At 39.6% G+C, this 24970-nt stretch overlaps 1 long non-coding RNA gene across 1 annotated transcript in view; it reads left to right on the forward strand.

Annotated features, from left to right (window-relative positions):
- Gm39940 overlaps positions 1-11992 on the forward strand; it is a 46840-nt gene extending 34848 nt beyond the window's left edge. The window contains exons 2-3 of the long non-coding RNA XR_866760.1: positions 11144-11615; positions 11870-11992. This is a non-coding gene — a long non-coding RNA (predicted gene, 39940). The remainder of the gene's footprint in view (positions 1-11143; positions 11616-11869) is intronic.
- The last annotated feature ends 12978 nt before the right edge of the window (positions 11993-24970 follow it).

Genomic DNA, 24970 nt, shown 5'->3' on the forward strand with positions numbered 1-24970 from the left:
AGCTAGGATTACACTATGCCCCATCACATCCAGTTTATAGAATGCTGGGGATCTGCACATCCACGCCAGCATCTGCTGTCACCTGAATTTTTGATCTTAGCCATTCTGACTGGTGTGAGGTGGAATCTCAGGGTTGTTTTGATTTGCATTTCTCTGATGATTAAGGATGTTGAGCATTTTTTCAGGTGCTTCTCTGCCATTCGGTATTCCTCAGGTGAGAATTCTTTGTTCAGTTCTGAGCCCCATTTTTTAATGGGGTTATTTGATTTTCTGAAGTCCACCTTCTTGAGTTCTTTATATATGTTGGATATTAGTCCCCTATCTGATTTAGGATAGGTAAAGATCCTTTCCCAATCTGTTGGTGGTCTTTTTGTCTTATTGACGGTGTCTTTTGCCTTGCAGAAACTTTGGAGTTTCATTAGGTCCCATTTGTCAATTCTCGATCTTACAGAGCAAGCCATTGCTGTTCTGTTCAGGAATTTTTCCCCTGTACCCATATCTTCAAGGCTTTTCCCCACTTTCTCCTCTATAAGTTTCAGTGTCTCTGGTTTTATGTGAAGTTCCTTGATCCACTTAGATTTGACCTTAGTACAAGGAGATAAGTATGGATCGATTCACATTCTTCTACATGATAACAAAGAAGAAACCCCAACTGGTAAGAAGGACACATGCTCCACTATGTTCATAGCAGCCTTATTTATAATAGCCAGAAGCTGGAAGGAACCCAGATGCCCCTCAACAGAGGAATGGATACAGAAAATGTGGTACATCTACACAATGGAGTACTACTCAGCTATTAAAAAGAATGAATTTATGAAATTCCTAGCCAAATGGATGGACCTGGAGGGCATCATCCTGAGTGAGGTAACACATTCACAAAGGAACTCACACAATATGTACTCACTGATAAGTGGATATTAGCCCAAAACCTAAGATACCCAAGATATAAGATACAATTTCCTAAACACATGAAACTCAAGAAAAATGAAGACTGAAGTGTGAACACTATGCCCCTCCTTAGAAGTGGGAACAAAACACCCTTGGAAGGAGTTACAGAGACAAAGTTTGGAGCTGAGATAAAAGGATGGACCATGTAGACACTACCATATCCGGGGATCCATCCCATAATCAGCTTCCAAATGCTGACACCATTGCATACACTAGCAAGATTATGCTAAAAGGACCCTGATATAGCTGTCTCTTGTCAGAGTATGCCTGGGCCTAGCAAACATAGAAGTGGATGCTCACAGTCGGCTATTGGATGGATCACATGGCCCCCAATGAAGGAGCTAGAGAAAGTACCAAAGAAGCTAAAGGGATCTGCAACCCTATAGGTGGAACAACATTATGAACTAACCAGTACCCCGGAGCTCTTGACTCTAGCTGCATATGCATCAAAAGATGGCCTAGTCGGCCATCACTGGAAAGAGAGGCCCATTGGACACGCAAACTTTATATGCCCCAGTACAGGGGAACGCCAGGGCCATAAAAGGGGAGTGGGTGGGTAGGGGAGAGGGGGTGGGTGGCTATGGGGGACTTTTGGCATAGCATTGCAAATGTAAATGAGCGAAATACCTAATAAAAAATGGAAAAAAAAATACATCTTTAAAAAAAAAAAAAAAAAAAAAAAAAAAGAATGCTGGGGATCAAAGCCAGGGCTTCCTGCATGCCAGGCAAGCACTCTCCAGCTGAGCTATATCCAAAGCCCAATTCCACACATTTTTAACTACTTTGAAAATTTCTTTTCCGGAAGTATATGACTTGATTCATGTGTGTTTATTACTTTTCATATTGTTCTATTACTTATAATCTGCTCCAACTAGTCTCTATTTGACTTCAATATATTTTAAATTCTTTGCACTATAATTGATGGCCATGGATTATGGCGTGTCATGGTGACTGTTTAATCTGTGATTTATGAGATAAATGCTGTCTTTGTTGGGGGGATTGTCCTCTCCATAGTGGTTAGACCCTGCTGGTAACTGAGTGTTCAGTTCTTGCCTGGTCTTGAGTTTTCTTCAGCCCGTACTTTACCCCTTTGAAAATGGGGGATTGAGGTCTCTAAAGAGCAGTGTGAGTTTGCATATTTTTGTTTTATTTCTATTAACTTTTAATGGCTGTATTTTAAAACTATCTTTTTGCAAATACACACTTAAAGAATATTTCCCTGAAAACTCAGTTCTGTTGTCGTTATGTGTTTTTTGTCGTTGCTGTAATGACCTTTGCTCTAAAGTATATTAAACAATGTCATTTAACTCCCCATTACTCTTAGAAATATTATTCCATGATTTCTCTTTTCATTTTTTCACCTGTGGGTGACTTTGAAGTCTGTGTTTTAGGGATAAATTTTCCCTACATTATTGTGTGGTCACTGAACCACTGAACCTAGGGCCTTGATCATTAATCTTCATTGCATTTATTCTACTCTGTCAATGTCTGACTTGTGTGGGATTTGTGTATGCTCTCTCTCTCTCTCTCTCTCTCTCTCTCTCTCTCTCTCTCCCTCCCTCTCCCTTCGTGTGTGTTGTGTCCATATCTGGGGGGTGTATGTTATGCATACACATATGAATACCCACAACTAACCAGTGGTGCATCCAAGATAGAAATCCAAGCATTCCATTTCTCTGCAGTGGCCATCTTTAAATCAGTCATTTACTATTTTAGAACTTCTGCCACAGCTGTGGATTGAAACTAACAAGTCAAAAGCCCATTTCGAATGATTGGAGAAGCACTACACAAGAGCCAAGTATCCCAAATTAAGACCATGGAAAAAGAAGGCAGCCGATACATGTGCAGAGATGAAGAGGGCAAATTACACCCCCTCTGTTGATGACAGGCTTTTTTTCAAAGAAGAACTAGAATGTAGTATGGTGTGTAAGTTGCTTCCCCCAACAATCTTAGTGGGAATTTCAGAAAACTTTGTCCAGCAATTTTCATTTTGAGGTAGATTCTTCCTTATAAAAACCTCAAACTGGCTCCTATTTAACAGAGGGCTTGGAAATCAAAGGAAAACTGATCTAAATTACAGCACAACCCAAACAAAGACACATTTCAATTCCTTCTGTTTCCAAATTCTAATTCCCAAAAAAGAACAGATGCCATAGGCTGATAGCTCATAGCATGGTTTTGGACCTCAGGAGATCGAGGCTCCTCATCTGCCAAGGCATTTTATTGGAATTCAAGGAACATCTTTAAAATCAACCTTTGTAAAATTATGTTATAAAAAGCAGTCCATGCATTTGCCGTTTATAAAAATAATGTTTGTATGGTCAAAAAATATGCAGCTCCAACCTAATTAACTCTGGTTAGCTTCCCAGTTGGATGTGACCCATTTAATGAGAGTTTTTAGGTCTTCAGATTTCATTATGTACACTAGCCCGAACATAAACTTTCTTCTTCCTATTTTAGATTTGATTAAAAATTCTGAGACAGTAAAGTGATTTTTGATTTAGGTAGATTTTAATTAAACTGTGAAATTTGGGAATGTACTTACAAACAACCCTATCTGATCCTTTATTTACTTACCTATCTACTTGTTTGTTTATTATTTTATATGAGTAAGTCTTGCATCAAACTGTCCTTGAACTCACTGTAGCCCAGGCTGGCCTTCTGATGATCTTGCTTCAGCTTGCCAGAGTTGGAATTCCAGGCTTGAGCTATAGTCTTTCCTTTTGTTTCTATGAGGTGCCAGGGCCACTGATTATCCTGCTTTCTTTATATTTTTCAAGAACAGAAGAAGTAATAACCTTCAATGAGTGGTGTGTTTTATGATGGTTTTTGACATTTCATAAGTAACAACTCAAGCTTTTAATGACTTGAACATTTAGAAAAGGTCTTCCAACTCCAGGCTACCATAGATGCTCTTGTCTTTTGCCCAAAACTATCTACTGCACTCCTACTATGTGTAAAGTACAGTGGGAATTTCAATGTCTATGGAGAGTTTAATTTGCAGTCATGTTAAAAAGAAAGGCTGACTAGGAGCATTAGCAGACAAACACGACATAGAGGGACAGGCCATAAACCTTTCGGAAGGATGCAGGTGAGGGAATTAATAGCCCAGTGGGGGTAATCAGAGTACAGATCTGTGCAGACCCATGCAGGTGAAGATACTACAGGTCTTCATTTCAAACAGTGTCTTGATTTCACGTGGCAGAGAAGGTGGCAAGTGTTTCCAGACAGTGCTTTGTAGCTGAAGCTGTGTCAGCAGTGGTGGGGCACTCAAGGTGTGCTGGAGAGGGAAGGTAGCAGTAGATTTAAAGAGCGTGGTTAAAAAGTAAGTGGCAATAGGAAAATAGTTGCACCACGAGTCTAGCCTAAGGCTCTCAAGCATTGTTTGAAGGTGGTAGAGATCAGGAAGGGTAACAGTTTTGAGGGCTTTAAAAATGATTTGCTAGGAGCACCTCAGGGGGTCAAGGGCAATACAGACCAGCACTCTGGCCACAAAAAAACAGGATGCAAAGTTAAATGTATAAAGACAAAATGGAGCTCTGTGGAGTCACCAGTGTGTGTGTGTGTGTGTGTGTGTGTGTGTGTGTGTGTGTGAAAGAGAGAGAGAGAGAGAGAGAGAGAAAGAGAGAGGGAGAGAGAGAGAATGCATATGAGAAAAACAGAGACAGAGTAGACATACAGTGAGAGAGGAGAGGGTGCTAGCTGGCAGATGGCAGGTAGAGAAAGGAAAATGACATACAGAAACAATAGCACACCTGGGTTCACGTTGATTCTTCCAGGAATACTTGGCTTTAGACTCCAGTGTTGAGTGTGAATGGCTGAGAAAGAAGGATCCGGGGAGCAGGTGCTGAGGAAACCAAACATAAAGTTATTTAGTGTTGACACCTTCAGTTGTTTAGGTGACTTAAGCACACCTTTCAGTAAGGGCTCACAGTATACATCTGAAAAGAACATCAACACTCCAGCTCTAGTTTAGAGGCCAGAGACGTCTAATGATGGCTATAACTGCCACAGAGTCACCGTTAGGTGATAAGTGAAGCCAATCCCTCACCCTCACCTATGGTGTGCATGAGTAGATGTCTAAAAAACTACCCTATTTTTTCCTGAGCTGAAGGTACGCAGTTAATTGGCTTTTCTTACACTGTTTCTGCCTACCTCTTCATTCATTTACATAGAAAAATAATTTATCTAATTTTATTCCTGTGTCACTGTTCATGGTAAGTACATTCACATATTATCATCTTACAATATTAATGATTTAAACTGTTTTAGTAAAATACAGCAATCATATAAGTACATGATGTTTTTAATATCTGTAAATTGATTAATTTGTTAAGTGTTTTAAAACATGCTTAACTGGGACAGATTTTCAACACTATTTTCTATCATTTATAGAGAAAGTAGAAATTTATAGAGAAAAATAGAAATAGGTTATAAGCTTGGAAAGTAGGTTTCTTATGAGGAAAACAGTTTTTTGTTTTTTTGCTTTTTTTCAATCTTAATTAAACACAGAAATATAAACTTTTCCAAGATAAGACTTGTTAAATTTGGTGGCAATCAAGTCATTTCTGTTTTATCTTCTCTCTTGGCGTTAGATTTAAGGGTTTCTACAGCAGCCTCCGAAGTTCATCATGTGCCACTTCCTCTCATTTTCTTCCCATTATATCAGGTTTCTATTTTGTGATCTGTGTACCCATGGTTGTTTGAAAAGGGAGACCAGACTTCTAGCTCGTAAACATCACTTCCTCTGTCTCATGAATTTATTTAAATGGCTGATACTTGAGCCCAGGGGATTGTTTATCCTAACACCAAGGAGTCAAGAGTGCTCATTACCCCCACTCCAAGCTATCCATAGGTCAACAACAGGAGGCAAGACGCCTCATGCTCTATTGCTCCAAGCCTCTGTTCTCAGACCTTCACTTCCCAGGCTTTGTCCTTTGAGTAGTCAGTCAGTCATCCATTTTATAAAGTCGAGGGAAATGTATGTCCATAGTCCTGTCAAAAGTGCATTGACTTCTTGGCTCATCTGCTATTCGTGTTCTTCATATTTCTCCCTCATCACAGAACTCATAAAATGACACTGATTTTTTTTTTAACCAACTTGGAGAGTCTGTGTGCCTTCTTACAACAGAGCGAGAACCCACAGTTGTCTAAGAATTTAACAGGAAGACTTTTTGCCAAAGAACAGCTTGCATAGAATCATTTCACTAATGTGAAGAGAAAGTATTCTTAGAAACTCACTGTGCGCTCCTTGCAAGCAGATTTGCAATAGCTTCTGCAATAACTTATATCCTGATGACTTTCTCCATGAGTAGGTGATATTATGATATTATTAAGTTTAGAAAAATTACATGAAACTCTATTCAGCTTCGGAGACTGGTTAATATGACTTAATTCTGAAGTCATTTAACTTTAGCCTATTTTTTTTCCTTACTGGCCAACAGAATGCCCATGATAATTCTTTCTGATTTTAGAAATTTTGCCTTAAAATCTCATTTGCTCTGAGTCAGGGGCATTGAATTGCAGAGGTCTAGAGTTGACAAGGTTAATGGTGTCAGAGCAGATGCCTTATTACCGTGTATCAGCTGTATGCTTGCCCTCTGAGAGAAGCATGCTTACCATGTAGTTTCTCCTGACAGTTTCCCACAATGCAGATCATTTTGAAGGTTATTTCCACCAATACACATGTCATCTCCTATGCCTGGTTCCCACCATGAGAGACTGGCCAATAGACCTAATGGTGTGATCTTGGACTCTTAGGGTTTTTCCCAATTCCTGATTCCCTGATAGAGATATAATTCTCTAGCACAAAGCCTTATAAGAGCAGGAATGAATGCTTTTACATATTAAAGTTTAGGGGAGATAGGGTATCCAGATTTGCCTATTCTCTTGGTTATGATGGGCCAAATGGGATGCTAACTTCCAGTCTGTTTCTTCCACGGGTTAGGACCTCCTGGTCTATTCTCCTGGCTTTTTATGAATCAAAACAAATGATAAAAAAAATTTATTTCACTTATCTCCACAAAATGCTTCATTAGGGTGAATGTCAACTGAAGGTGAATGAGTCTCCATCATTGGCACACAAACCCCAGATCTGTCACAGGTGATTGACTCCATTTGACAAATAAAAGCTTGACAGTGTTAAGCCTTTCTAAACCCCTGAAATGACTCACTACATGTACTTGCCATACTTTTGTGGGCATACCCATCTTCAGACACTCTTATTCTACAGACATATACACACATACACAAGACTTTTTTTAACTTACATTTCAGCCAATTGCCCAATATCCATGCCAGAGTTAGTACTTTCAAGATGCCTATTGAATAGACACATGCATGTATAAAGTTGTGACAACGCATGAGCCTTACCAAGGCTGGTGGGTTCTCGGAATGTTGTACTTCAGACTGAGTTGCTGTATTTTGGAAGGGCAATCTAATATGTCAAAATGATTTTCTTGTTACACACATAAAAATGGAGATCTGAGAGATTTTAAACCATAAAGAACATCAATAGAAGTGTTCGATGAGTCTTTTATCTCTTGCCATCATCTATTTAGTAAATTTGTTTCCCATTGACTTATTTTTTAATGAATGAATGAACAGTAAAAAACCAGGGAAAGGCAATAATACGCTTTCAAATGCCGTTGTGTTTTTAGGCACCTCTTAGCATGTTAGAATATGAGACGTTCTCATCTGAATGAAAGTCTTCCTCAGCCATATTTGGAGGATGGCTTATGTAAGTTTATTATTAGCACTTAAAACATAACAAAGCTACATTATTAGGATGTCCATCTGGAATTTGAATCACATCAGAACATTTATTTTTACGTTCTGTGAGTAAGGACTGAGGTAGGGACAATAGGAGTCCAGAGCACACAGTGGGCCATGGGCTCCACCCTTGGGCTCCTGTGGAACTCAGATTCTGAGCATGCTGAACACTCTGGCTTTGCTCTGAGATTTGATGTGAAGAAAATTCTTGCTGCAACTTTGGAAAGTCAAGAGATTCCTGCTCATTAACCCTCAGCTCTTGTCCTAAATATTTGCTGACCCCTACTTCATCTCTATTCACTGCCCCAAGACTTTTGGATAAAGACCCCCCTCTCCAGTCCCACCCCCAGGCATGCACTTGCCCTTCCACATCTCTGTAGAGAGAGGCGGGAAAAGGAGCTTGTCTGAGCAACCTCGGATTTACTCAGTTTTGTCCCATCTGGGGTTAGTTTGTCATCTTTTAGGGAATCTTGGTTGCACATATATGCACATACTATGGAATTTGATTGCATGTGTGTGTGTGTGTGTGTGTATGTTAGAGAATCTTGATTGCATGCATACTCACATAATAAGGAATCTTCCTTGCATGTATTTTGCTGCACTGTGGAGATGGACTCTTCTTACTGAGCCAAAGCCTCTTCCCCCGGCACAGCTTACATTGGCCTGATGAGGGTTGACAGCTCCCTGAAAGGAAGAGAACCAAATTATCCTCCTTTCCAAGGGAAGACCAAGAAGGGCAACTGTATGTAAACTGAGATGTTTCGAGAGCTCCTCTTCTCCCTCCTTCTCCGGATCCTCTCCCTCCTCTTCTCCTCTTCCTCCTTCTTCTCCTCTTTTTCCCCTTCTCTTCTTCCTGGAGGTAGAACAGACATGACCTATCTGCTTGTTTCTTATTCTAAATACTACTTTGTTAGGAACACCACTGCTATTTGACTTTCTGTGGAGAATATTTAACATACACTGGGATTTATAGAAGATTTTGGAAAATGTCACTTTATTGCATATAAAATACCTTTCACTCATGGAATATGATGGATTTTGTGTAATGAATAATAATAATGAACATTGGATAATTATTATCTTTGCTAATTATTATCATCTTTATCTCATATATATGTATATCTATGATAGAACTTAAATGGTACAATTTATAAGATACACAATTATATATAAGATATAAATATACACATAAATTAAAAACTGCTAAAAAATTTCCTGTCAAATTGGAAATATGGGTAATGTCTGTTGTGGACAATAGACATAGACAGCAAATTCTCCTTTTGATATTTGCAGTGAATCTGAGATCCACATATATTTCCTTCTAAAAGTCAGAGGCTACAGTTTAATCTTGTTTGTATTTTCTTCATTTATTCAAAAAAGCCTCTAAAGGACAAATGTGTTGCAATATATAAAATTTACATTTGCCCTTTAGAGACATTAGATCACAGTTATAATGCAGGTAAAAATACCACCACACAATAATTTGTCAACTTGAAAGGAGTTTTTCTTATCTAAAATGCCTATTGATGCAGTCATGCAAACATGATTACATATCTGAGATTCTTTGCTCTGAGGTTTCTATTAATTACACATAAAGTTGCACATAAATGCCTACTCATTGGTGAAAAGTGATCCATTCATATGGCCATTTCCTTTAGCAGAGAACTGAAGCCACCAGCCATGGTAGTCTACCTAATTGTTCCCAACCTCCACCACAGCATGAATTTTAGTATGGATTATAACTTATTTGAAAAGATATGCCAATGTGCAATGACTGTTGCGAAAATCAGCCTTGGGGTCTCCTCATGTGGAAGCCGAGTGGATGGGAGACTGACACCAGCAAAGCTTTTCGGTTTATATCAAGAAGGGTGACAGGGCACATAAACTGAAGACAAGAGAAGAGTTAAACTGAGTTTTCTCTGGTCCCTACTGCTCGAAGATGACCATTAAAACCCCTTTCATGGCTGCTTTGTTTGTATTTATTGTTTTTTTATTTAGTATACAAAGGACAAGATTATATTCAAACAGTTCCCCGAGACTGAACAGCTTATGATCTGCTTTTGTACCGGATCAATAGCTGCACAGTAACAGTAACCATGACTACAGTTTACCTGCCCAAGGAAAATTACACCCTAGGTGTAATCAAATCTGGAAACTGAATCACAAAACAGGGTCAGCAATCTTTGGAGAATCATAGAGCAAATGACAAAAAATGACAACTTTGTGTTCCTGTAAGGTTCAAAATAGACTAGCCAGCTTCACTTTGCTTTAAGAATTGATCAATATGCAAGTGTTTACTAGGAGATAGGGTCTACTCAGAGAAATGAGGAGTTTCAACAGTGATAATAGCAGCACAAGACAGAAACTGAGTCTGGTTTTACTTCTTCTGAGCCTCATAAGATTGTCTGATCCTTGGCATCTTCATTCAGAAGTAGAAATTGTTGTACAGGAATCACACAGACAGAGAATAAGTAAACACAGGATCAGACCCTGTCATCATCCATTCCCAGAGAATGAGCTCTAACAAACATGCTCTAGCCTTTGATTAATTAATTGTACTTATTTGTGATTAATGGATTCTGTTTGCAAACTTCAGTTTTGTAAAGGTATGTAAAATGTAAAGTTAAGTTTAATAAAATGCTAACTGGAATTTATGGAGCTTTGATTGGTGAATCGTATAAAATATCAGATGAAAATATTATTTCTTTCATTTATATGAATCTTCTCTATCGGTGGGATTAGAAGATTGGTTTATCCTTAGATACTTAGATGGAAATCATTATGAAATGAGAGATAAGTATGATATCATACCAATGGCACTCCTCGGGAAGAGCAATGAGTGTTTGAATTCTGTTTGAGCCAGCAACATGTGTCAAGTCTTTGAATGTGTGTGATAAATACATTGGGGCAAAGTGATTCAATGAAAATTCATCTTAGAGCAAAAAGAATTTCTCAAAGTCTCTTAGAAAGCCTCTTGAAGAGTCATGATGTACATTGGTAAATATTCTGATAGACACTGGTGGATCATGAAACACAAAAGACACTGAATGTAATGTAAACGCTAAGTGCAAGCCAAACAAATAATGACTTTTCACTATTCCAGCACTTTCACTCACAATGTTTATTTGGTACCGAAGGATACATCCAAATGGAAGTACTATGCTGATGTAATCCATAACAATCTGAACTTGCACTTTCAGGACCAAGATATTAGGCTTGTCATAAAGTAATTTCCTTAGGACTAGTTTACACTGATGGGATCACTCAACTTCCTACAGATTTAGCTTTCTCCAACAATTTTTTTTCTTGATCCAGATAAGTTGTGTACTAGCCATACTTTTAGAAACCACAGCTACAATAGACTTTTCAGAGGCAGATTAAACTAAATTGAATGATTGACATTCAATTTTTCACTTTCTCCTAGGAATAAGCACTCAGCCCCCCAGTTTCTGAGATCCTCTTTGACTCAGCATCTATTGTGGCTGGAAAGGAAGAAGCCTCGCATTCCAGAGGGCCATGGAGACTCAGGCAGGCAGCACGTGGACGGGCCATGAGGAATACTCAACGTGCATTTTGTTCCTTCTTGCTTGGTCTTTCCTTTTCTGTTATGTGTGTGGGTTTGGGGAAGGGAGCACATATGGGTAGGATGTGTGATCAGCTGTTATCAATCAATTTAAGAAAATCCCTTGTGGTTTGACATTTTCTAAGCCTGGCCTGGTCTTCCTGTTGGACCTCATCCAATCTCCAGTGGATAGCTCTTTGTCTCAAAAGTGGATCCTGATGAACAGAGATTGTCATGATACTTTATGTTTCACAATCTTGGGTGATGCTGATTGGCATATGTTTATACTAACTGCATCCTCTCCCATGGGTGAACTGAATCAGTCAAGTGCAAGGTAACAATTTATACCATCATTAAATCCCTGTATTGAAATCAACAACTATCTTGTTGAATTAAAAATAATTAAGAACTGAGGTTGTGCAAGTCTGGGGACGTGAGTTTGAATCCTCATAATTCCTAACAGTAAAATACTGTAAAAACCTTTAATAGGCATTACCTATGCGCATGGGATGACAATAAATATTTTGTGTGCTGTAGATGGCTTAATTTTTGCATTGCTCATGCTTCATTCTCTACACCATTTGGTAGGTGAGAAGACTGGGGAAAGATTTAAGCACATTGCCACATTGCAAAGCTAGAAATGAAATGAGATGGAGTTCAAAGGTAGGTCTTTTTGACCCAAAGTTTCTGACTCTCATTCCCAAATGAAGCATGGCCACCATTCTGTACTTATAAGCCATGGCAGCAATTCTCACCTGCTATATTGGTATTTTTCTTTTTATTCTCTCTCTCTTTTTTATTGGATATTTTCTTTACTTCTCAAATGTTATCCCCTTTCCCAATCCCCCCCCAGAAGCCCCCTTTTCCATCCTCCCTCCTCCTGCTTCTATGAAGGTATTCCAGTACCCACCCATCCACTCCTGACTCCTTGCCCTCACATTCCCCTACACTGGGGCATCGAGCCTTCACAGGACCAAGGGCCTCTTCTCCCATTGATGCCCAACAAGACCATCCTCTGCTACATATGTGGCTGGAGCCATGGGTTCCTCCATGTGTACTCCTTGGTTGGTGGTTTAGACCCTTTGAGCTCTGGTTGGTTGGTAATGTTGTTCTTCCTATGGGGTTGCAAACCCCTTCAACTCTTTCAGTCCTTTCTCTAACTCTTCCACTAGGGACCCCATGATCAGTTCAATGGTTGGCTTTGAACATCCACCTCTGTATATGTCAGGCTCTGGCAGAGCCTCTCAGGAGGCAGCTTTACCAGACTCCTGCCAGCATGCACTTCTTATCTTTTTTTTTTTACATATTATTGTTACCCTACCACCATTTACTCATAGGAAGGAAAAACTGGCTACAGACATAGCCCTGAAACATTTGCATATCAACAAAACCAAAGATTCGAACAAAATCAGAGCATGCTGAATGCATATGATAGAGGCGATATGAGAGCTATACAACTCTTAAAAGATAAGTGCATATTGCTGAAAGTTCTCCCTTAATATTTAATCAGAGTCATTTCTACTTAAATAAAGCTAGCACATCTAACAATTAGTATGGACAGATTTTATATTAGAGGAGTAAAGAAGGGGGAGGCTGTCAAATTACTATTACAAATCCTCTCAAACACTTTTGTGTATGTGCGTGTGCATGTGTGTGAGAGAGAGAGAGAGAGAGAGAGAGAGAGAGAGAGAGAGAGAGAGTGTGTGTGTTAGTGAACATGTATGTGTATTTTCTATTCTGTACAACTTTAAGGAATTGGGTTTTAGTGGGATCAGGTTCAGGACTTTCAGAAAATGATAATTTCTGAGAAAATTATGAGAAGGGAGTTGCATTCTTACCATTGCCCATTTATTTTCAAGCCTGGGAGTCTGTGATTTAAGGAATCTCTATTGGTGTTCTCTCCATATGGCCATGAAACATATTTATGCCACAGTTAGAATGAGTCAGACAATGAGACACCAAATTGTAGTTGGACCAATATACATGAATATACTGAAAGGAGTCCCAGTCCCAGTGATATTCTCTCTCTCTCTCTCTCTCTCTCTCTCTCTCTCTCTCTGTCTGTCTGTCTGTCTCTCTCTCTGTCTGTCTCTCTGCGTGTGTATGTGTGCATGTTTAACCACATGCAAACAGGATGGAGTGGTGGTTCACAATGGGTGTGGCTCTGCCACCTCTCCTCCCACAAACTCCCCTTCCTCTCTTTCCTCCCCATGTGTTTCAAATTGGAGCAACAGTGGGTGGGAGAAACTAGGGCTGCCCTGTGAACTATAAATAGCAAAGCCAAGAATTCTGAGTGTTTGAGGAGGGGAGGTCTTGGGAGATAGCAGGATGAGGGAGGTGGGCAGCTACCCAAGTGCAATCATTTGCATTGCTTCAAACCAAACCAACTTCTGTAGCATATTATTGAGTATTGAGTAAATATGTGGCCAGCCTCAAACCCAATGTGAAAAAAAAAGAGGCTATAATAGAGATGGTCCCTGATAGAGAGTCACCTCCCTTAACATTTTGGAAAAATACAGTTATAGTCAAACTAAAGTGGACCAAAACCCATGGAAAGATTGATGGAAATTCATTTTAAAAGCCACACACATGAAAATAATTTTCACAGGAGGCTTTCTGTACCACAGCTGTGCCGCTTATTTATTTTGGAATGGTGTTTGCAAAAGAGTGGTACCCAAAATGGTCTCAATTCTTCCTTGATAACCTTGCAGATGTCAAACTAGTCCCCCAAACTTAACGCCCCCCTTTCCTAAGTAGCTTGGTTTTTAAAAGCAAGTGTTCTTCAGGGGTCTTCAGACAACGTCTTTTACAACTCTACCCTTGGGTCTCATCATTTCCAATCTCTGTAACACTTGGTTCTATTTTGGTAACTAAAATATCCTCCGCAGAGGTAGATGGGATAGAGAGGTCTGAGTCGGAGGATGGCTGAGGATGTGCAGGGACCTTTGCTTGAAGGTGGGAAAGTGCCCATAAAGAGGGCCCCCAAATGAATACAACTTAAACAAAAGAATTCTTTAGAGCGTTGTTGCCCTGTGCCAGACCATAGACATCAGAGGTGGAAGTTGCACCTGCTTTGGTATTGGTGATTCTTCCTGTAAGACTCTGAGGCCAGTGGTTTATGGGAGTGTATGTATCTCACAGAGTGGGGTTTCCATCCACCTTGACATTCGGCACAGTTTTGTACCTTGAAGCCAGCCAGCACATGTACACAAAGGGTGTGACATAATTTTAGGGATTTGGAGAACAAGGTCTCTTGCATATGCAATCAGAGACCTCTAGGGTCATTAGTCATTGAATTATCCTCTGGCAAGGAAGGAGGCAGGGATCGATAGATCAAAACTTGGCTTATGTAGAAAGGTCATGCTTGTATAGTTCCCATCTAGCTCATGATCAGTATTTAGATTTGTTTTCTGCCTTTCTCCTATGTTATCAAAATGCTTCCAGATCAATCTGTAACTATCATGACTTAAGTCTTCTAGGACAATGCAAAGTTCACCTGCTGGGCCCCTTTTCCAGGCAATGAGCTTGTTTGAATGAATAACTTGTCCTCTGAAGAATGACTCTTGTCATTACTGTGAGAGACTTTGGTGTTTCTCTGGATAGAGGACAGAAACTGGGGACACCTCTGGTGTCTACCAGAGAGCCATGGCAATAGTGGGGTGGTTGTTCATGTACTTCATCCACAGATCAGTGATTTACAGCACAGGGAATAGATTCTGTGTGTGAGTCTCACAGTCTACCTGCAACCAGCTCCAGTTGAAGCAATAGTCATTAACTAGTTTTTGCAATTCATTAGAACATGTTTTAAGGGAAGAGAATAAAGTTGACTTAATAAAACCCAGAAAACAGTTTCTACCTGTGCTAGTTAGTGTATTTTAGTTTTAACATTTAATAAAAAATATGAACATAGGGATCTTGGAACAAAAACCTCATCTCCATCTTATTCAATGAACTGGTCCAATGTGCTGCCTTCCTAACTGGAGAGAACGATGCACCATTTATCAAAAGAAGCAATACTCCACTTCATTGTGGCATCTTAGAAAAACACACAAGTCACCCTGCTGCTGATGCCTTGATAGAGGTGATTCATGTTAGAAAGTCCAAAGTAAACAGTTAGAAAGTCCAAAGTAACAGCTTAGAAAGTCCAAAGTAAAAGCAAAAAAATATATAGGTCATCTCACCACCAGGGGGCAATCGACGTTCCAATCTGAATTTCACCAAAGTCATGGAGCTGGAATGAGCAGATACTTATATTTTTCTCTTGTTTGTATTCTTGGACTATTTTGCATCTTCAGGGAAGTGTTGTGCTTCTTCACAGTCAACACAAATGTCCTGGGGCTTAAATAGAGGAAGAGGGAGACTTGGTCATGCAAATGATAGTGGTAAGGAATTTAAAGAGACTTGTGTGAAGACTGTACCCACTTTGAAAGTCAGCTAAGGTGTTTCCATATATGCTGAAAGATAAAAGTTGGTTCTTTTATATACACGATTCTAGGTTACTATTTGAACTTCTATGCCCCATTTTCACTATCTGTATCTAGAATATTAGGTGCTTTTAAAATTTTCTCCTGTGAAGCCAAATGCAAATTTGAATTTTTGTTTTAACTAAGAATCACAGGAACCTTCACCCAGTTTAGTTGTGTGTGGTTTATTGAATAAATTATTTTGAATGGGCTGAAATACAAAATATATTACCCAAAAAGAAAATTCCATAACACATAAAAAGGTTTCTCTTCTAAGTCAATTTATATGTATTCAGAGATAAGGCAACATCCAAACATCTCCCTCCTGACCCTGACTCAGACACTGGACTGTATCTGAAGGTATGTGAATTATCAAATTAGAGGGAAGACATGTTGCTGTGGGTATTCTGTAGACCTGGTACAGGAGTATCTATGAGTGTCTCTATCAGCATAGTGTCTAGGGAATGGGCACACCAGCTCCTTCCTTTACCTGCCAAGTGAAGTAGACATAGTTTTGCGAGATCTGAGAGAACTTCATGTTTTGAGGACTCCCATGGATGCTCAGTTTGGTAGGTGAATGAAACTTCCTTCTCGATGGATTAATTAAAAATGAATCAGTAATGTCACTTCTGGAGTGGTCAGACCTTCCTTCCTTACTATTTGATCTAGTCTTAGGAAAAGACAGCTGATCAAACTGATGGAGACCTGAGTCGAGGAGATCAAAAAGAGTATGCAATAAATAAATAAATAAATAAATAAATAAATAGGTCATATGAGACTGGACCAATGATAACAATGTGGATTTTAATATAAATCCCAATATTAGCAGAAGAGGAAGGGCTATGGGGAGATGGTGGTTGGCAGGAATCTTTATGAACTTTTTTTTTCAATAATTTAATGATTTTTAAAGAACTTCAAAATGTGTGTTAATGCGCATGGTACTAGAAACATGGGTTGTGTGTTGATGATTATGTGATAGTTAGAATAGGATGTAGTGTTAGCTTAGACCATATGGGAGGGATGAGTATCTCCGCTCTGAAGTCAAGATGAACATTGGCAACCTGGGATATCCATTCAGCCTGGTGAGGCCAGAGAGGACCTGGATGGACACTGTGCCCTGGGACACACAATTGGAACTACTAGTGCAGAAGAGATGAAAGGATGAGGGTGCTTGCTTCAGATTGCATCAAGGTCTGTTGCCAATTGGGAATAGCAAACCAGAATGGACTCAGTGTTTGAAGATAGAGTTGGCTCCTCCATTGCAGTCCCTAAATCACTGGAGGCCATGAAATGATAACATGTGCCTGAGGTTGGAGGTTGCTGCTTGCTTTCATTTTTTTTTTCTCTGATGTAGTTCAACTCTCAGACTCCAACGGACAGATAGTAGACTGTACTCCAGTTTAGAGAGTTAGTGATTTCAGATAGATTTCCAGAATAGGTTTAAAGAAGGAGTATATTCTAAGGCCAGTACTAATGCTACCAGATTATAAAATTGCCCAGAATATGTAGCACATTCAAAACTCCATGACAGGTGGGTATTGGGGGTTGGGGACGGGGACAGAACAAACAGATCTTAAGTGGTGCAATATTGCCCTTCTTCCTTTCAATACATATTAGCATCTTAAAGCTCTGAAAAGTACAGAAGTAAAATTTCATCAGAAACTCTGTCCCACAATTCATCAGTGGAACATTTAAAGTCTCCCACTACACGTCCCTCAAATTTTCAGTCTCCATGACTGTAATCCTCCCGTGGACATTCCACTTTAGCCATCCCAGTGACTTGCCTTTTCCTTAATCTGGAGGGCTGAAATAGTTACTGCTATTGCTCATAGGGGTCACCTCTCTCTGATGAGCTCAGACTCTGACTTCCTGCAGGTTCCTTGTTAGCATCACCAACACTCTAGAGCATAATGTGACCTGAAGCAACCTGCAGTCCTGCAGTGCTCTTCTCACTAAGCAGAAGATCGATACAATCTTCCTGGAGCGGTGGAAGGCACTCCCTGGGCAGCAGGAGCTCAGCAGACTCATGCTAGTTTGAACGTGCTCAGGCTTAGGGACATAGCTTTATATGACACCGGAGAACAAACGGGAAAGAACACGTGCCCACATTATTGTCTTCCTTAAGGCAAGCAGACTATATGGATCTTAAAGAAAAGGCAAATGTCTCTGGCTATGCTTTTATAAGTGTCACTAATCTCAAGTAAGTGAGACAGTCTGTCTATCTGTTTTAACTAGTCTGTTATTCATATATCCTTTTTTTTTTTAAATTGAGGAGTGTCTAGCAGTACCTTGCCTGATGTTGAACACATAGATTGTCATCACACACTTACCTAACTTATTAGGGTTTTGTTGTTGCTGCTGTTGTTGTTTGTTTGTTTTTTCTCTCTGTAAATAGATAGAGCTTTGTGTTACATTGGCCTAAAGAAATTGTGATTTTTTTTTTTTTTGAGGTTTTGGAGTCCTGGGTTTGGGGAATGCATGTATAACTCTCCAAATTTCTTATTTAATGCAACAGAACCTATTCATATGAAAGTCAGCACGGACGGCAAATTTTCAATTAGAAAACAATGATTTATTTTTCATCTTCTAGTTGGTGTGTGTGTGTGTGTGTGTGTGGTTTTTTTTTTCCTCTCCAGGCAAATATAACCAAAAATTTCCAAACAAAAGGCTTTCAACTAAACCATTATTGGAATCACTCTGGCCAGACTTGCTCAATTGGAAACTGGAAAAGGTATGACAGATGAGAGATTATTTTCAAATAGTGCACCTGAAATGTTTTATGAAATGATATTCTTTTTTAATAATTTCTTCCCTTTAGAATTTTCTACCTACTGCCTCTTTCAAAGTTCATTTCCAAGATGATAAGATGGCTTGGCAGGAAAAGGCACTTGCTCTTTAAGCCTGACAACCTGGCTAAAACCCACAGAAGCCATATAAAAATGGAAGGTGAGAACTGGATCCACATGCTAACCATGACTCTCTCTCTCTCTCTCTCTCTCTCTCTCTCTAACTCCATTCCCTCATATTTCATAACTTACTACACTATGCCACTAATGAACAATGGTTGTGATTAACAAATTACTTTTAAGTTTACATTAAGACTGTAGTGAAAGCCTTTGTCTAGAGAACATTTTAGCCACTTCAGTGAGTTCTTTTTCTCTGATTGAAAGAAGTAAAAATTAAAGCTTACTTAATGGTTTAGAAACAGAGAATAATTATTGTGTCCTCAATTCAAAAAGAATCCATGGGATGATTACATGTTTAAACCTTGGTTTTTCTTTTCTGTTCTTTATCTATACCCCTAATGCCAGGATTATACGTTCCTAATTATAATTAGCAGAACATTTTTTTTTTGGTCCCTTTAGTGTTGAGTATGAAATCCCCGAAAACTTATGATTCAGTACCCAGTGTTGCTAAGTTAATGCCACATGAACAAAGATGAACAGAAAAAGAAATAAAATTACCCTCTTTTCATTACACAATGAAGTATATCTGTACAGATATGCGAATGAAGCTCAGTTCTAACACTTTGTAGGACTTGGTCATCCATCCCTAACCGCACTCGCAACAGACACACCCTTGCCCCATTTAAAAGTCTATTTTCCTTCTGGATAAAGAGGAGAGGTGTGCCATGCCCTATTAAATCATTGTAGGTCTTAGCCAAAGAATGTCCCCACAGGTGGGAAGGGTGTGCAGTTCTCATCAAGGCATCTGCCTCTTTAACACTTGGTAGCTAAAGCAGGTGTTGCCCCAGACTGTTATGGATTTTCTTTTTCTTCTTTAAAAAATATCTTACTTTTCTGTATGTTTAAGTGTGTGCTTTTATGTATATATCACAAGTGCCTGCATCCACTCAATAGAAGCTAGATGAGAAGGGTGTTGGATTCCCGGGAGCCAAAGTTATAGACTGTTGTGAGCAGCTAGCGTGGGTGCTAAGGATTGAACGCTGGTCCTCTGCAAGTGCAGTAACGACTCATAAACCGTCAGCCATTGGGCTACCCCGTTTTATCGCTTCAGTTTTAGCCGCCATTGGATGACTTGTCTTTATTGTTACCATCCTAGCATTCCTTTAGTAGAGTGGGGGCAAATAACCCCCAAGTCTTCCCAATGTTCCTATTGCTTCAATAGAAGTTAAGTCTGTCCTTTAAGAGATAACAATCTAGTCTACATGTGTCCCACTTCCTGCTTTTCCTTGCTAAGCACATGAATTCTAAGCTTTCCTTAACAATAAATTTAAATGAGATTCAACCTTGTACTTAACAGAGTGCCTGCTTCAAAGAACCAATGTATACTAGGTAGAACCTCAACTTAGCCCTGTTAACAATGAAGAATGTGCTCATTTAAATTAACATTATGTACCATTTCCTCTCCCTTTCTACCATACAAGTTGTCTTAATTAGGATGCTGTGATGGTTTGTATACTCTTGCACCAGGGAGTGGCAACATTTGGAGGTGTGGCCTTGTTGGAATAGGTGTGAACTGGTTGGAGTAGGTGTGTTACTGTGGTTGTGGGCTTAATACTCTCACCCTAGGTGCCTGGAAGTCAGTGTTCCACTCGCAGCCTTTGGATTGAGAAGTAGAACTCTCAGCTCTACCTGTGCCATGCCTGCCTAGATGCTGCCATGCTCTCACCTTGATGATAATGGACTGAATCTCTGAACCTGTAAGCCAGCCCTAATTAAATGTTGTTTTTTATAAGACTTGCCTTGGTCATGGTGTCTGTTCACAGCAGTAAAACCCTAACTAAGACAGATGCCTATGGCTAAGATAAAATATCTTGACCAAAAAGAACTTCAGGAGGAAAGGGTTTCTTTCTAGTACATTTTTATATCACAGCCAATCATCAAAGGGAGTTTGGGTTGGGACTCAAGGAAGGAACTTGAAGTCAAGAACTGAAGCAGCAGCCAAGGAGGAGTACTGATTCCTAGCTGGTTTCTCATGACTTAGTCTACCTTCTTATACACCTCGGGCCATCTACCTGCCCACGGGTGGTACTACCCACCACAATGGACTGACTCTCCCACATCAATCCCCAATTTTAAAAAAGGCTGCACTAGCTTGCATAGAGGCTAATCATCTGGAGGCATTTTCTCAATTGTGGTTTCCTCTCAGATGATTCTAGCTGTGTCAAGTTAACAGAAACAACAACAAAAACAAACAAATAAACAAACAATGCAAAAAAACCAATCAGGGTCCAGATCTTATTTTCTGAATGTAGTCCCCAGAACCTCTCTGCAAGGACAGGATATCCTCCCCTTTACTTTATCTCACTGCCAGGCCACTCACATCTAGTCTAGAGCCCTCTGGTATATTCCTAGTCTCTCCCTGTGGATGGCACATCATCATAATGGCCTCTCTGATTGGGAGTCATCACTTTTTGTACTCTGTGTCTCTTCTTATCTCAACAAAGTTAGCATGTTTCAAACACAGTAAGCTTCTAATCTATTGCTTATGTTTTTTGTTTTTTTCTCATGAAGCTTCAAAATCATTTATGTCCAGGCCTCAGAAAGCTCAGGCCAGAGTGCCAGAAAGCCAGAGGGTGACTTGGGCAACACAATGAACTCAAGGTCTGGCACAGTCACACACACATACACACACACCCTACCCCACCCCACGCCCAAACCCTTCCACACACATGAAGGAGAGAGAGACAGAGACAGAGTGAGAGACAGAGACAGAGACACAGAGACACAGAGACAGAGAGACAGAGAGAGACAGGGAGACAAAGAGAGAGACAGACAGAGAGAAATCGAGAGAAATAATTTTTGCTTGAAATAAAAATCAATATTATTCCACTCTACCTTTTGTAACTAAGCTCATGATATTATGTTTGCTAATAGATGAGTTTGAGTTTTATGTATGTCACAGTTCTATGCTCCCCTGAGCAAAACAATCAGCATTTGGAAACAGTCTTTTCTTAGCCTTGCAAGTCTCCAACTTTACCTATATTTCCCTTCCTGGTCTTTCACCTAATGTACATATTGTAAGACTTGTCTACCTTGAGTCAAGCCTTGACATTGCCTTCATTGTTTTGCTTCTCAAGGATTTAGTCCTTTGATTGCATCTTCTCTTCCTACTAACCAAACTATCCTTCTCTATTGAATCTTCTGCTAAACTATAAATAAATAAGAAACTGAATATTTCCCTTATATACCTTTTCACTATGGCTCTTCTGCCACACAGTGTCCACACAGTGGCTACCTACCCAACCTGTTCTGCTCTATGGTGATGTGGAAGCTCAGGTCTTCATGCCTATGCAGCATGTGTTCTTGCCCACGGAGACACCTCCCCCGCCCTATATGTATGTTTTAACCTGTGAGTACATGGATGAGTGGTGAGAAAGAGTGTGTCCATGCCTTGATTAACTCATCGGTGAGTTTCAGGAATGAGGGATGTCAGTGTGAGACTTAGTCAATGAGAGCATCAGCTGAAATGATCTAGCAGACTCTTCCATTAAATTCTGGGTACATATGTTTGCTTTCTGTGTGTAACCAGACAACTGCTACTCAATCTCATAATGATGTGAATTTTAATGTCTCTTGTGACACCATGGGTTGAATAAAAAATTCAGCAAGCATAACTAGTGGTGAGGTAAGGCCAAATGCCTCTGCCTACTTCTCATGCTCTTAGCTACTTGGCATTTGGATTTGCATCTTATAGGCTGGTATTTCTTCTTATAAATTACATGTGGACGCATCACAGATTCATTTCCATTTGCAGGGACAATTCATTGAGAGGGAAATTCTTCCCCAGCCTCAGTCCCAGCCCCCAAAACTGTATTTAGGGGTGCATTTGGTCATATCAACTCTTATTGTGAGACATTTACTATGAACAGTATTAAAATTATAGTTTTGAAGCTTAACTCCAGCAGATTTGTGCCCAAGGCCTGCCACTTCCTAGCAATGGCATAATTATTTAATTTTTCCAAATATCAGTTTCCTCTTCTATAAAAATGGAGGAAGATGGGACTTAATAAAAATATTCATTTTGTGAGATTTCTATGTATAATATAAATATGAACCTCAGTATAAATCTCAAAAGCAGGTATATTATAAATAAAGTCAAAGTGTAAGTTTAAAATAAGAAGTAAAATGAGTACAACCTGCTTTATTTAAGTCAATAGAAAAGCATTGGAAAATTAACAGGAAATGGTTTATTTTTCATGGAAAACAATTGTGAATAAATCCTAGCACAGAAAAATGTAGGCAAGTTATATTGGTTATTCGGCATTAGTATCCAGAAAACAATATTGAATGCTGAGTGATTGATTTGGATTATTGGAACAGAAAACCATATCTTCCGTGACTAGAACAACCTGAGGAAATGTCACTCTGTGATGACAAGACCCCTTCCTCTCTTTGGCCCTGTTTGGAGTAGGATTCAGGAGGGCAATTAGAGAAAATGGGTTAAGATAACAGCAACTTATGAGATTAGTGCTTCTTCCCACATCTTTGCTTAAATCATTTCTAAAACCCTTAAATACTTCCCTTACTGTTAAGGTTCATGAACAACATGGTTGTAGAAGCCGAGATTGACTAGATTATGCAAACTGCAGTTCTGAAGAATCCTAGGCAGTATAGTGCAACTGTGACATTTTGAACCTGATACTTCTTAGGTTTCTATGGACTTATAACCATTTGGTGACCATGGTCATTTGGAGTTTGACCTTTTTGACAGTTTGAAGTGATATTAGAAAATATCATTCTTGTCAGCATGGGTGTGGAAGGTGACACCTCCTTGAGAACTGTGATCCTAAACGCCATTCTCAAACCCCTAACCAGTACCCCGGAGCTCTTGTCTCTAGCTGCATATGTATCAAAATATGGCCTAGTTGGCCATCACTGCAAAGAGAGGCCCATTGGACTTGCAAACTTTATATGCCCCAGTACAGGGGAACCCCAGGGCCAAAAAGGGGGAGTGGGTGGGTAGGGGATTGGGGGTTGATATGGGGGACTTTTGGGATAGCATTGAAAATGTAATCGAGGAAAATACCTAATTAAAAAAAAAAAAAGAAATAGAGGAAAAAAAAGTATCCATTTCCAGAACTTTTGATAAAGCATGGATTCCCAATCTATTTAGTATTTTGGTTATTGTTCATCTATAATGATGTGTGTGTGATTCTAAATTTTGAGTTATTTTGTTGACTTAACATGCATAAATTAATATGCATGATATGTGTATATTATTATTATGTATAATAGGTGTATATTGTTTATCTCAGTGGTCTTAAAAAAATTAAATGTATCTTATTTTATGAAGAAGGATGATCCCCAGCACACAACTTCATTACTAGTCCACAACCAAAGAACTTGTTTATTAAATATGAACTTACAAGCCAGCATACAAAACATAATCCAACTCGACTTGCTTCACCTTTTTTCTCTTTAACTATGGAAGCTGGCTACTTTTACTAGACTGGTGTGTTTGCTTTCTCACTCCAGTGCTTTGGAAGGTTTTAATATGAGCCCGGCTCACCTATGTCGTGCCAGGTACAGAAGAAGCAGGGTGCTGGTGTTTTTTAACTCAGGGCCAGTAGATTGTGTCTGAGAGTGAGCTAAGGTTGTCGGTTTGTAACCTGTTCCTAATTTGGGAACTTAAATTATACAGCTCTCAGAGTAGAGTAGGTAATGGAAAGACCAGTGCACTTAAAATATGAAGGAGGTTGGATGTGATTCTTTCCTGTCCTGCCCGGGGAAGGCCCTCTGAAGTCACGGGGAGGTCCCCAAGCCCATCTGGGAGAGCAGCGGCATCTAGACTTCCATGAAGACATCCTCTTGGATGGCTGTGAAGTGGGGCTAATGAACTCATCCCTAATAAGCAGGCAAGTCCTTTGAGTTCATTTTCCAGGGTAAGATTAGATCATGCTGGAAAACCTCACCAAATAACCTTATAAAAAGAGATGAACTCACTCCCAATTTTCATCAGGTTCTGAAGCAAAACCATAAATACCACTATCCCACCTCAGGCTACTGGAAACAAATTTGCATTTCATTCTCAGGCACAGAAATATCTCTAAGCAAATATTCCAGTCAGCGGGCAGCCTGTGCCTCTTATTTCTTTTTCTGAAAACCCACCTGGTTGGCTATTTTTTCCCCCCTGGGGACTTATTTGGCTCCATGCCACACAGGCCAGATGAAGCTTACAAGCCGTGTGGGGAATTAATGTTTCCTGTTGTGACAGAGGTCACAGTGGAGGCTGGTGAGGCTGCAGGTTATTCTTTGGTGAT

This window comes from Mus musculus, chromosome 2 (genome assembly GCF_000001635.26).
Source record: "Mus musculus strain C57BL/6J chromosome 2, GRCm38.p6 C57BL/6J".
Taxonomy (NCBI): domain Eukaryota; kingdom Metazoa; phylum Chordata; class Mammalia; order Rodentia; family Muridae; genus Mus; species Mus musculus.